Below are 11,969 nucleotides of genomic sequence, written 5' to 3' on the forward strand. Positions count from 1 at the left end.
CTTTGTGACTCTTAGTTAAACTCAGTGAACTTTGTTACCTGAGGAGGATCAGCTGCAGTTTACTGAGAAAATACTTCATGTTTATAGAAGAAGAAAATATTCACAGAAAAGTTTGACAAAAACAAAAGTTTGACAATTTAGTCTAAAGATCGATAAATACTGCAAAACATAAATAAGGATTTTTTATTTCCATGTCAGGAATATCACAGAGAGGAGTTAAATCATTTACAATCAAACCCACAAAAACATGTTTAAAGAAACTTAAAATGAAACCGTGTAAATTTCTAATTACAATATTGTTTTTTAATGTTTCTAAAAAATAAGTGCCCAAATGTAATAAAAGGAATGAATATATCCTAAAGACATACACACAGGATGAATTTTCAGTGATCCTCCCATACTTTACACCTTATTTTCTATATTTATCTGTTGTTATTATTTGTTTCATTATTTTTTTACTCATTTGCACAACAAGTACTGAAGATTTAGACACTTAAATAAAGATAAAAAGAAATAAATCCTGTCTTTATTTGAACAAACTCACTCTGTTCTCTCCTTAAACACCACACAGCAGCTCTGATATGTCGGCTTATTTGATCCAATTTCACACAAATATACAAGTATTTAACCAAATATTCATCACATTTATATTCATTCAGGTATAAAACACTCTACACCCGACCTGTCTTGTTTAAATGCATCAATGCTGTTTGTTCTTCATTCAAATTCATTTATTTCAACCCCAACAATCATCATTATTTAAAAAAACAACGACAAAAAACCAGTGTAATCTTGAAGAGGAGCCAGTGAAAACAAAGCCATGAGTTTTAAAGATGCAGATTAATATAAATAACGTTGCTCTTCTTCTTCTTCGCGCCCTGTGTCGGTCGGTGGTTTTCCCTCAGCTGCCTCGTCTCGCCCTCCCTCCCTCCCTCCCTCCCTCCGCTGCCTCGCTCTGTCTCTCTGAGCCCTGTCCTCACATGGCTTTTGGCCTAGTTCTGGCTGCAGAGAGCCGCAAAGTGTGTGAGCCAAATTTCAGCATGGATTTACAGAGCGAGGGAAGGGAAGGGAGCGAGCGAGGCAGAGAGAGATGGAGGGACAAAGAGAGAGCGAGAGACTGTCAGCGGACTCTCTCTCTTTCTCTCTGTCTCTTTGCTCCAGCACTCGAACGGGCGTTGAACATGTTTTAATGTGAAATTAAAACCTCACCACCACCACTTCCATGACGACGACAGCGACGACGATGAGAACGACATCCGTGTTTGACCAAACGGAAAAAGTCCTGAGACAGGGATCCAAAAATAAGCAGCAACATTACATCAACATAAAAAAAAAAAAAATGAAAAAAGAAGCAAAACAGAGGCTCATGCTGTAAATAACTGGTTTATTTTTATTTGTTCATATAAAACTGCACACACACGCTCGCACACAAGGAAATCAACGCACAAGATGAAGCATGAATCCCAGTTTATTCAGAGTTTAAACAAACTAAACTTGGCATTGGATTTTAATTAATTTATAATGCTACCCATGTTGGTTAACTCGCCTTTTTGTTTCTGAGAAAGTCTTTAAATTATTAAATTACCATCTGATTTATCCTGTTAGTTTCTCTTTAAAGTGAAGCACTGATAAACTGAAGAACTTACCTTGTAATTAGCAGAAAATACATCATTTACACTCGTTCATTGATTTCTTTCGCTCCCTATGATCCTTTCAACTGAATAAATCTGTTCACCGAGTAGATGTATAAATATATCACTTGTCTTTGGCACATAAACAATGAAAATTGAATTGAATCACAGAGTTTCTACTTCAAAAACCAAACACAAGCTACTCAACATTTAAATTTTGCAATTTAATATTTGAACTTAAGCCTCTACGTACACCAGCCTGTAAAAACCTGCAAATTGGCATTTACTTAATTATAAAAGAAAGTTTTACAAATTAAACACATACAATTTGAATTTATTTTTAAAAATTCTTTTTAATTTCTCTTTGGGTAATCAAAGTTTCGAGCTTGTGCTTCCCACCTGTAGCTTCCAACAACTTTAACCTTCTTTGTGATTGAAACACTATAATAAACTCAGTGGGAGATTCCCAAATTGAGCCTATAACACAATCTAATACAGTAGTAGATAGTTAAGCAAATAAAAAATAAAACATAGATCTGATCACGAGATCTGCTTTTTTTACAGTGTCGTTTTTTTTTGCCTCCCATGATAATATATCTCTGCAAATGTGCAGATATGGACCGAAAAAACAAAAAAAACTTAAGTCTATTTGATCATAAACATACAGTAGCCATACATTTGTCTTCCTATAATACATATATTCAATTTCCACGGGATTCACATATCAATACTAGAAAGACAGTGGTTATAATGCAGCATGGCTACAGGACGTGTCGTGTTGATTTTTCACAGTTAATTCCTAAATCCCTCTGCTGAAATGACTGTGTTGCTGTATCAGCTCTTTGTGCCCATGTTCTCGTTGTTATCACTATCGAATGTAGAACAAAAAAACAAAAAACCAAAAGCTGCCTGAAACAGGTCCAGACAGGAGCAACATGCTGGGTGTTGGAAGTCTTTCTCAGAAACGTGGTGAATCACTGAGGTGGAGGACGGGAAAGGCCGGGGTTAAACGGACTCCACGGAAAGATGACGAAGCCTACGCTTTTTTCATTATCCGTAATCGTGTTTTTAAAAAGAAAAACAACAAAAAAACACAGTATTATCACTGGTGTGTTGATATTCCAGTTCAGAGTCCAGTGAGTTCAGTTCTGCAGAGCGTCCCTCCTGCTGGACTTGGTGACCTGCGTTTAGTTCAAAAGTGATTTAAAACAGCAGCAGAGCCGAGAGCGTCGGAGCAACAACAACAAAGCAGCCACGAGTAGCACTGCCGGCCATCTTTGTTATCCTTCTTCTCGACTCCCCGTCACCGTTAGCTTTGTGGAGAGGCCTTTAAAGTTAACATTCTGCAACACTGCAACACAACAATACATAAAAACACAAATGAATGGACTGGTTGAAAAAAAATCAGGTTGACTCATTGACCTTGTAGCTTAACAAGCTTTTTGTATGTAGCTAAATGTGTAGCTCGGATCAGTGGAGCATCGTGTGAATGTTTTATGTTCACTTTCTGCTATGATATTGTAGCCTACTATTGATGACTGAACTCTTGTTTTTGTATTTTTTTTGGTAATAAAGATCCCCTCGAAAATGAGATGGTACATCTCGAAAGCCTATCCTTTGAAAATAAAGTCAGTAAAGGCAAATGTTAGCATGAGGTAATGTGCCCCTGAGTGGAAGATAATATCATGTTAGCATGAAGTGATATTTTTTCCAGCGTAGTGGATGCTAAGATGTTAGCATTCAGTAGACTAGCACACAAGAATGTTAATTAGGCTATGTGGACCATGGGACTACAGATGGAAATTAGCTCTTTAGCTAAATCTGGCATATTTAAAACACATTATTTTTTGTATGTTCATGAATAGCAGAGTCCCATTACAAATAAACGAATAAAGGAAATTAATTATGTTAGTATTGTGTCTAGTATGAGTTAGGACAGTTGTGTGCTTAAGTGTAAGCAAGCCTACTTTTACTTAGCAACTTAGCAGGAAGCATGCTATGCTAAAGTAGGTAAGTAGGCTACAGCCAGCAGTAGGTATGGATGGCATGTAGCCTATTGTAGTTAGCATGGAGCTAATTATCACACAGAATGATGCTGTAGCACAAACGGTGAAAACTTGATAGAGTGTTGTAGAAGTGTTAACTTGAGGTCATGCTAACACATGCAGTAGTAGGCTAGCATATCAAGAGCTAGCATCCATGACAAAATGTTAGGATTTATTGAAATATTTATTTCAAATTGAGTTTTTAATTAAATGTGGTGAAAGAAAAAAAGAAAATGTGGAGAATTAAGTAAAACTAACAATCAAACCTGACATGAAAAACCAAAAAGCACAATTGCATGAATATCATACATGGATACAATATCCTGTGTGCATAATAGGCTATAGCATATAGGCTACATACATACAAGTTTCTTAATTTGTTGCATTAAACCCAAACCATGTAGGCTACACATACTGTAGATGCAAAATAGGTATATCAGAGATGTGGAGAGAGCTGATTTAAGGTGTAGGTCTATGCATCAAATTCATTTATAAAATGGTCTAAAAACGCTTGACAAGTCTTTTGGAACCTTTTCACAGAGTCCTGAACCGTGCAGCATTTCTTAAAATAATACAAGAGAAGGATATTCATAATAAATAATTTATTAGCATCAAATCATTTAAATGACAGTAGAAAACACATTTAGCATCTCAGCAGTGGAGAAACTTTAAGAAACATTCATTTCTTTATATAGACATCCGTGTGTGTGTGTGTGTGTGTGTGTGTATCTGTGCAGAAGGTCAATAATCACTAAAATGTGTGTGAGTTTGTCTCAGTGCAGTTGTCGGGTCGTCTCAGGTTCATGGATCATTCGCCGACGTGTCCGGACCCGTTGTAACGAGCTGTAAGAGAGAGAGAGAGAAAGACAAAGCTGCTGATATGAACAACTGTATCAGCACAAACCACACACACACAGACTGTACAGCACAGCACATGAGCACAACTGAACAAAGAGTGTGAACACATGAGAAACACTTCAAAATATTTGCATAAATGAAATAAAAAATGTTTATTTGCGTCGCTAATTACATTTTTACCATATTGATGTGAGGAAATTACCACGGCGTACATTAATTAGTCGCGTGTTATTGAGATATTGTGTCAAATGATGGTAACACAAACGCTTCCAGTCAATTTCAAACCACGTGGTCTGATTTATACACAGCTACACTGACTTCAGAGAACTTTTTTTGTTTGTTTTTTGTGGTAAATATCTTTATTTAGGTCTGTTGTGTTTAATGTCAGCTGTATAGCCTACATCTTGGCAGCTCTGCAGAAACACACATCACGCCAAGGATTTCATCTTGTTGAAACAGATTCAAGCCTCTTTTTTTTTCTTTTTTTTTTTTGAAGATGATATAAATACCTCCAAAGATAAAATGTAAAAACACGTTGGATGACAAAAATCTCAGCTTCTATTAATACGCCTGGAGGTGGAAGGAGCTGATAATGATGTGAACTGACAGCAGTGCAGAGACTTTTTTTTTTTTTTTTTTTTAATTTTTATATTTAGACACACAACTGTAACAAGATGTCTCTGCTTCAACACTGCGGCTCTGGACTGCTGCTCTTACATCACGGCTTTATTATGAAATATTAGAAAGTTGTGTAATCATTACTAATGTTGTTCTAAGATATAAAAAAAAGTATAATAATAATAATAAAGCAAAAGCATCAATTTCCCTCAAATCTTCTCGTCTCATATGAACCACATCAGCTGCTCGTATCACAATAAAACATAAAGAAGCGATGAAACGTTTACAACGCAAACAAAAAGCAGCACATTCATGTCACAGGTCAGACAAACAGAGGTGGATAAGTTAAGGAAAAGTGAAAGGAATAAGGTAACGGATGAGAAATGACTGATTGAGCTGTCAGGCAGGTCATAGCAGGTCAGATTGCTATATATATATATATATATATATATATATATATATATATATATATATATATATATATATATATATATATATATTCACATCACAAAGAGGTACAAGCAGGAACTAAGCAGCTCTGGAGCTCCAGTTACACTCAGTTTGACATTGTTTGCACAGTGCAGCCTCATGTTGAGACACCATGAAGACAATTCGTCTGTGAACCGAGGAAATGCTTCGTAGTTTACACAAGAACCTCAGCGTCTCAAACAACACGAGATGAAACTCGAAGAGGAAACTAAAACTGATTAGAAAGCAAAGCTGCTGCGCGTTAGAGCTGCACAATAAGTTATTGTGACGATATGGGCCGATATAGTGTCATGTTTGATTTTAATTTTCATCTTGTTGTTGGGTTTTGTCCTTTTTATAAATCTTTAGGATTCATTCATCCTGAGATCTGGATATTGCACTTGGCCATATTGTCATGTTTCAGTTACATTGCGATTAATTGTGCTGCTCTAATAGAAACCTCTCTCTCTCTCTCTCTCTCTCTCTCTCTATATATATATATATATATATATATATGTATATGTATATGTAAATATCCAAAACAGCTTTATTGACCAGGTTTGTCTGGACACACATGAGTTCAGTTTCCTGTCATTCTCACACAAACACAACGAGACACAAGAAGCTAAAAGAAGCAGACGAGTCGACATAGACACGAGTCATTTTGAACAGAAACAGTCACAGATCAGAGAGAGATATGATGATGATGATGATGATGATGCAATAAAAACAAACATAAAAACAACATTATTTTTAATGGGATTTGGATTTTTCTTTTAAACGGGAGGGTGTTGTCTCGTGTCCTCAGGCGGCCATATTGTCCCGTGACACTAAAAGCTCCGTCTCATCCTCTGTTGAACAGACTGTGATCGTTAAAGCAGCCAGAGTCAGACTGAAAGTGATTATTATGGTCATTTTGAATTAATGTGCAGGTTAATGCAACAAAAAACATCCCATAAAGATGTTATCCAGTAAAATAATTGATTATCATAACAGATGCTGATTGATCAATCTGTCAGTACGATTGTATCGTATCAGTAATAAGCGCTTCTCTGCTGTGAGAGTTACCAATAAATGTTGTTGATTATCGTCTAGATTAATCCATTAATCGTCTGATTGTTCATGTAGGAAAACAGAAACATGTCCAAGAATCCAAACTGATCCAACACAGAAACACAATATTTTATAACCAAACCATGAAATCACTGAAAAGATTACCAAAACGATTATCAAAACAGCTGCCAATCAATCAATTTACTGTTTGATCAGCTAATCAGCTAATGAGCTAACGGCTGCAGCTTTGAAACCAAAGACTATAGAGAGAATTTAAAAAAAGCCAATCAGAGTCAATAATCTGTCAGATATCTATCGACTCAGTTTCCAGCTTTAGGCCAGAAACAGAAAAGGAACCGAACGTCTGACACATCTGCTGCTGCTGCTCAGCTTCCTGCTGCTGACGCAAAAAAAAAAGAGAAAAAGATCCAAAACGTGAATCAGAGCCAGCGCCGCTAAAGCTCTTTTCCCTTAAACGTCCAAAAAAACAAAGAAAACCCCAAACATTTGCAGCGTTTTGGTTGATGTGGCAGCGAAGTGTTAAACGTTGATTCATCGGGGGATTTCCAGCTCGTCTTTTAAATCCAACATGACCTGGTGCAGGGGGCGGGGCCAAGGACGAGGACCCATCAATACCTGGCTCTCAGTCTGATAAAGACAAAAAGGATCAGTTTGTAGAGTGTGTGTGTCTGTGTGTGTGTGTGTGTGTGTGTGTGTGTGTGTGTGTGTGATAGTGTGTGACTGCTGACACATTGTTGGTGACATTAGTCTCTCTCAGATTAATGAGCTTAGTGTGTAGTCTGGTTAATCTGCTGGTGTGATGTGGCTGCAGCGCACAATCCCCAAGCTCCTTTAACAAAAAAAAAAAAAAAACTGGCCTTAGCCCCGAGTCAGGAAGGACAAACACACACACACACACACACATGCAGACAAATCATCCTGAAAACACACTCATCCCTCGCCTTACCAGCTCAGGCTGCAGACGACTCGGAGTACAGTTTGGCAGCTGAGACGCACGACTGAGAAATAAATAAATAGAAAAAAATCAAAACACACACACACACACACACACACACACACACACACACACACACACACACACACACACACACACACACACACACACACACACACACACACACACACACACACACACACACACACACACACAAACAAGAGAAATGATGAAAGTCCTGGTTCTGCCCCAAATTTTCTAAATCTCTTAAAGTCGGCCAAGCTACAGCTGAGAGAGAGAGAGAGAAAAAGAGATAGAAAGAAAAAAAGAGAGACAGAAAGAGAGAGACAAGAGACAGAAAGAGAAAAAGAGAGAAAGAAAGAGACAGGAAGAGAGAAAGAGAGAGACAGAAAGAGAAAAAGAGAGAAAGAAAGAGAGAAAAAGAGAAAAAGAAAGAGACAGAAAGAGAGAAAGAAAGAGACGAGAGACACAAAAAGATAGAAAGACAGAGAGAAAAAGAGAGAAAGAAAGAGACAGAAAGAGAAAAAGAGAGAAAGAACGAGACGAGGGACAGAAGAAGATAGAAAGAGAGAGAGAAAAAGAGAGAAAGAAAGAGAAAAAGAGAGAAAAAAGAGACAGAAAGAAAGAAAGAGACAGAAAGAGAAAAAAGAAAGAAATATTATATTAACAGTCATGCCAATAAAGCTTGTTAAATTGAAATTGAAAAGAGACGAGAGACAGAAAGAGATAGAAAGAAAAAGAGAGAGAGAGAGAGAGGGAAACTCTCAGCTGTGTAGTAACTCGTCCACAGGTGAAACGACCTCCTGTGACGGCGCCGGGGCGTGGTGCTGGTGGTGGGAGGGGCCAGGTGTCGCCGCGACGACGACGCCATCAGCATCAGCATCAGCATCAGCACCACATCCACCACCAGCGCCGCCGCCGCCATCACCACGCCAACCAGCTACTGTACCAAACACACACACACACACACATGCAGCCGAGAGCGGAGTGTGTGTGTGTGTGTGTGTGTGTGTTGAAGGGAGTGGCAGAAAAACGCTGCAGAGTCGTTTTACTGTAAACTCAGCACCACACACACACGCCTCCACGCCGCCACAAAGCGACGCCTCGGCTCATCGCCAAACTGTCTGTCACCTCCTCGCTCGCTCACTCATTCCCTCACTCGCTCGCTCGACGCCTTGTCAAACACACACACACACACACACACACACACACACACACATTGATGGATATTTTCCGATCAATAACTCTGAACTTTAATTTAGATCTGAGACGAACGTTGGCGCTCAAACGCCAACAACAACGCCGCCGCCGCTGCTGCTGCTGCTGCACGCGCTATGGGCGTCACCCTGCAGCAAACCACACACACACACACTCACACACTCATGCAAACACACACACACCTGGGCTGCCCTGATGACCAGGTTTTAAAGGCACAGTCTGCCTTAAAACAAAAAGGTGGATTATTATTATTACAGTATTATTGCTGCATCAATCAGAGAGAAGCATGAAGCAGGTGTGACGAGTCGACGCACCTGAAGCAGCATCACGGCTTCAGCACCTGCAGACACCAGCTCGCTCTACCTTCCTCTCCCCCCTCTCTCTCTCTCTCTCTCTCTCTCTCTCTCTCTCTCTCTACCTCTCTCTACCCCCCCCCCTCCCCCTCTTTCTCCCCCTCTCTCCTTCTCTCTCCTCCATGTCTGCTGCTGCTGCTCCGCCGTGGGGACACAGTGTACAGACAGACAGAGTGCAGCGGGAGCAGCAGCCGAACAATGGAGAGCCAGCCTGCAGCTCTCCTTTTCCTTTCTTTCTTCCCTTTTTTTTCTCCTTCTTTTTCTTCTATCTTCTAATCGAGCTCACCGACCGGCGGCGAGACGCTGCAGACGAACAAACGATCAGAATAATAAAAAAAAAGAAAAAGAAAAATGAGAAGATATGAAAAAGATTTAAAGATCAAAGAGGAAGCAGAGAGAGAGAGAGACGGGGTTGATGGAGGCGTTACATAAGAGAGCTGCTGCTGCTGTGAGTGTGTGTGTGTGTGTGTGTGTGTGTGTGTGCGTGTGTGTGTGTGTGTGCGTAGAGCAAACGACACGACAGGACGGCAGTGGCGGCGTCGTCGGAGGAGGTGACACCTGACGTCACGTCCTCCAGCAGCAGCAGCAGCAGCAGCATCAGGGCGTTAAAGGGTTAATTAATAAACCAGCCGGTCAAGGTCACGTCTTCTACTTCTACAAGTTAACGCAACACGAGACCAGATGCCACAACAACGCCACGCGCACGCATCACAACCCACCAAACCCTCACATCCAACTATAGACTCTCACTTCCTGTAGAGTTCAATGGCGTGAACGTAACCATCGGCAGCGCGGTGTGAGAGGAGGCGACCCCGAGGCAACCACATGAGGAAGAGGAAGAGGAAGAGGAAGAGGAAGAGGAAGGGGAGGAGGAGGAGGAAGGAGGTGCAGCTTTGAATATCAATGAGGTCGTAGTAGTAGCGAAGTCCTTGTTACTATCGGTGACGAAGCGAGCTGTCACCGTGGACACGAGCATCAGCATCATCATCATCATTCAATCAGAGGTGCCGAACGAAAAAAAAAAACTCACAATGAATCAATCACATGAGAAAACTGCCACTGTGTGTGTGTGTGTGTATGTGTGTGTGTGTGCGTGCGTCCTCTCTCTTCACGTTTGTGTGTTGAATGAACTTGGACGTCGTTGACTCGGCGGCGGTGGTGGCGGCGAGGAGTTCACTGAGGTCAAGCACATAATGTACAGAGCCGTCATCTTCACGCTCAACATTACTCTGTGCTGCTCTCAAAAGTCGTCAAGGTGCACGCACACACAGCAACACACAGACACACACAGAGGCCTGCTGCAGACACAAAGACTCAGTCACTCGGGCATGAAGGGGTTAAAGCTAACACCTTTAGCATTAGCTCGATGCTAAACCAGCTGTTTAACGTGTAGCAGCTTCTGTAGCTTAGCGTTAGCGTTAGCATCCGTGATTTATGCAAAACCTCCAAAATAATGTGTGTTTTTAAAATTTAATTAAATTTAATTCATGCAGACACGTTAAAGCTGCAGCAGCGGTGCGGTCGTCGGTTACATTACAGGCCGCTAACGCCACACCGCCGCCGCCATCGCCATCGGCAACGCAGCATCCGGCCCGATGCAGCAGCAGGCTAAGAGCTGATAGCTTCCTGTCCATCCATCCTCACGCACACACGCTCGTCACATGACCCCCGGAAAAGCGGCGTTCCTGTTCGTGCCTCCACATCCCCCAGAGAGAGAGAGAGAGAGAGAGAGAGAGAGACGAGCGTCCACTCTGATCCACGGCGGCGGCGACACCACAGAAGAAGAAGAAGAAGACGACGGAGGAGGAGGAGGAGGAGGAGGAGGAGAGGAGCCAGGTGACATGCAGCATCAGCAGGGTGTGAGCCGTCGTGAAGAAAAAAAAAAGAAAGAAAAAAAAAAAAAGAAGTGCAACGCGGTGAACGCCTTAGCTCACTGCGCCACGGCCTTCCTCCTCCTCCTCCTCCTCCTCCTCCTCCTCCTCCTTCCTCCTCCGGGCGCCATTGTTCAGGATCCAGGATGGCGGACGGACGGCGGTCGGGGTCGTGCGTCCCCCCCAGCTCCCGAGAGCCTAACCCGTGGACATGAAAGCACAACGTCACAAGTTAGGGTCTCAGGGACGGAGAGAGACGCGGTTCCTCCTCTTCCTCTTCTTCGTGTCGATCGCACGTTCGATTCCCTCCTCTCCTCCCTCCTCACCGGGAACTCTTTCCTTTTGTTTTCTCCTCCAAAAAACACAAAAAAATCCCTCCTTCTTCCTTCCTCTCGTGTGTGTGCGTGTGTGTGCAACTTGTCTTTAAGTCAAAGGACGACTGGACCGGACCGGCAGCGTCCGAGGGTCTCGTCCTCCTCCTCCACGCGCACACACACACACACACACACGCACAAACACGCACACACACAAATGCACATGTACATGCACACATGCACATTTACACTGTAAAAAACGAAACATGCGTTATCCTCGGAGCACGCCGCTCGTTGCAACCTCCGCTGCCCCCCGTGAGTATCCGTGAACATACAAGTGCAGCCTCAGCCAGACACAACATTGGCCGCCCCCCCCCCCTCACCCCTCCTCACCCCCCCCCCCACCAACTCTCTCTCTCTCTCTCTCTCTCGCTCGCCCCCTCCCCCATCTCAGCTGAACAATACAGCACTTTGAAAAATGCCTCCTGCTATCAGGTACAGAGCCGCTGCTGCTGCTGCTGCCGCTGCTGCTGTACAGTAAACCCCCCGACCCCCACTGCCCCC

General features: G+C 42.1%; 1 long non-coding RNA gene across 1 annotated transcript in view; it reads right to left on the reverse strand.

The window, feature by feature from the left end:
• Positions 1-4,391: 4,391 nt before the first annotated feature.
• The window catches only part of LOC310995872, a 115,933-nt gene continuing 108,355 nt past the window's right edge, over positions 4,392-11,969 (reverse strand). Inside the window, exon 4 of the long non-coding RNA XR_014595856.1 lies at positions 4,392-4,519. This is a non-coding gene — a long non-coding RNA (uncharacterized lncRNA). The remainder of the gene's footprint in view (positions 4,520-11,969) is intronic.

The sequence above is a fragment of the Trachurus trachurus genome (assembly GCF_905171665.1).
Source record: "Trachurus trachurus genome assembly, chromosome: 13".
In the NCBI taxonomy this organism is placed as follows: domain Eukaryota; kingdom Metazoa; phylum Chordata; class Actinopteri; order Carangiformes; family Carangidae; genus Trachurus; species Trachurus trachurus.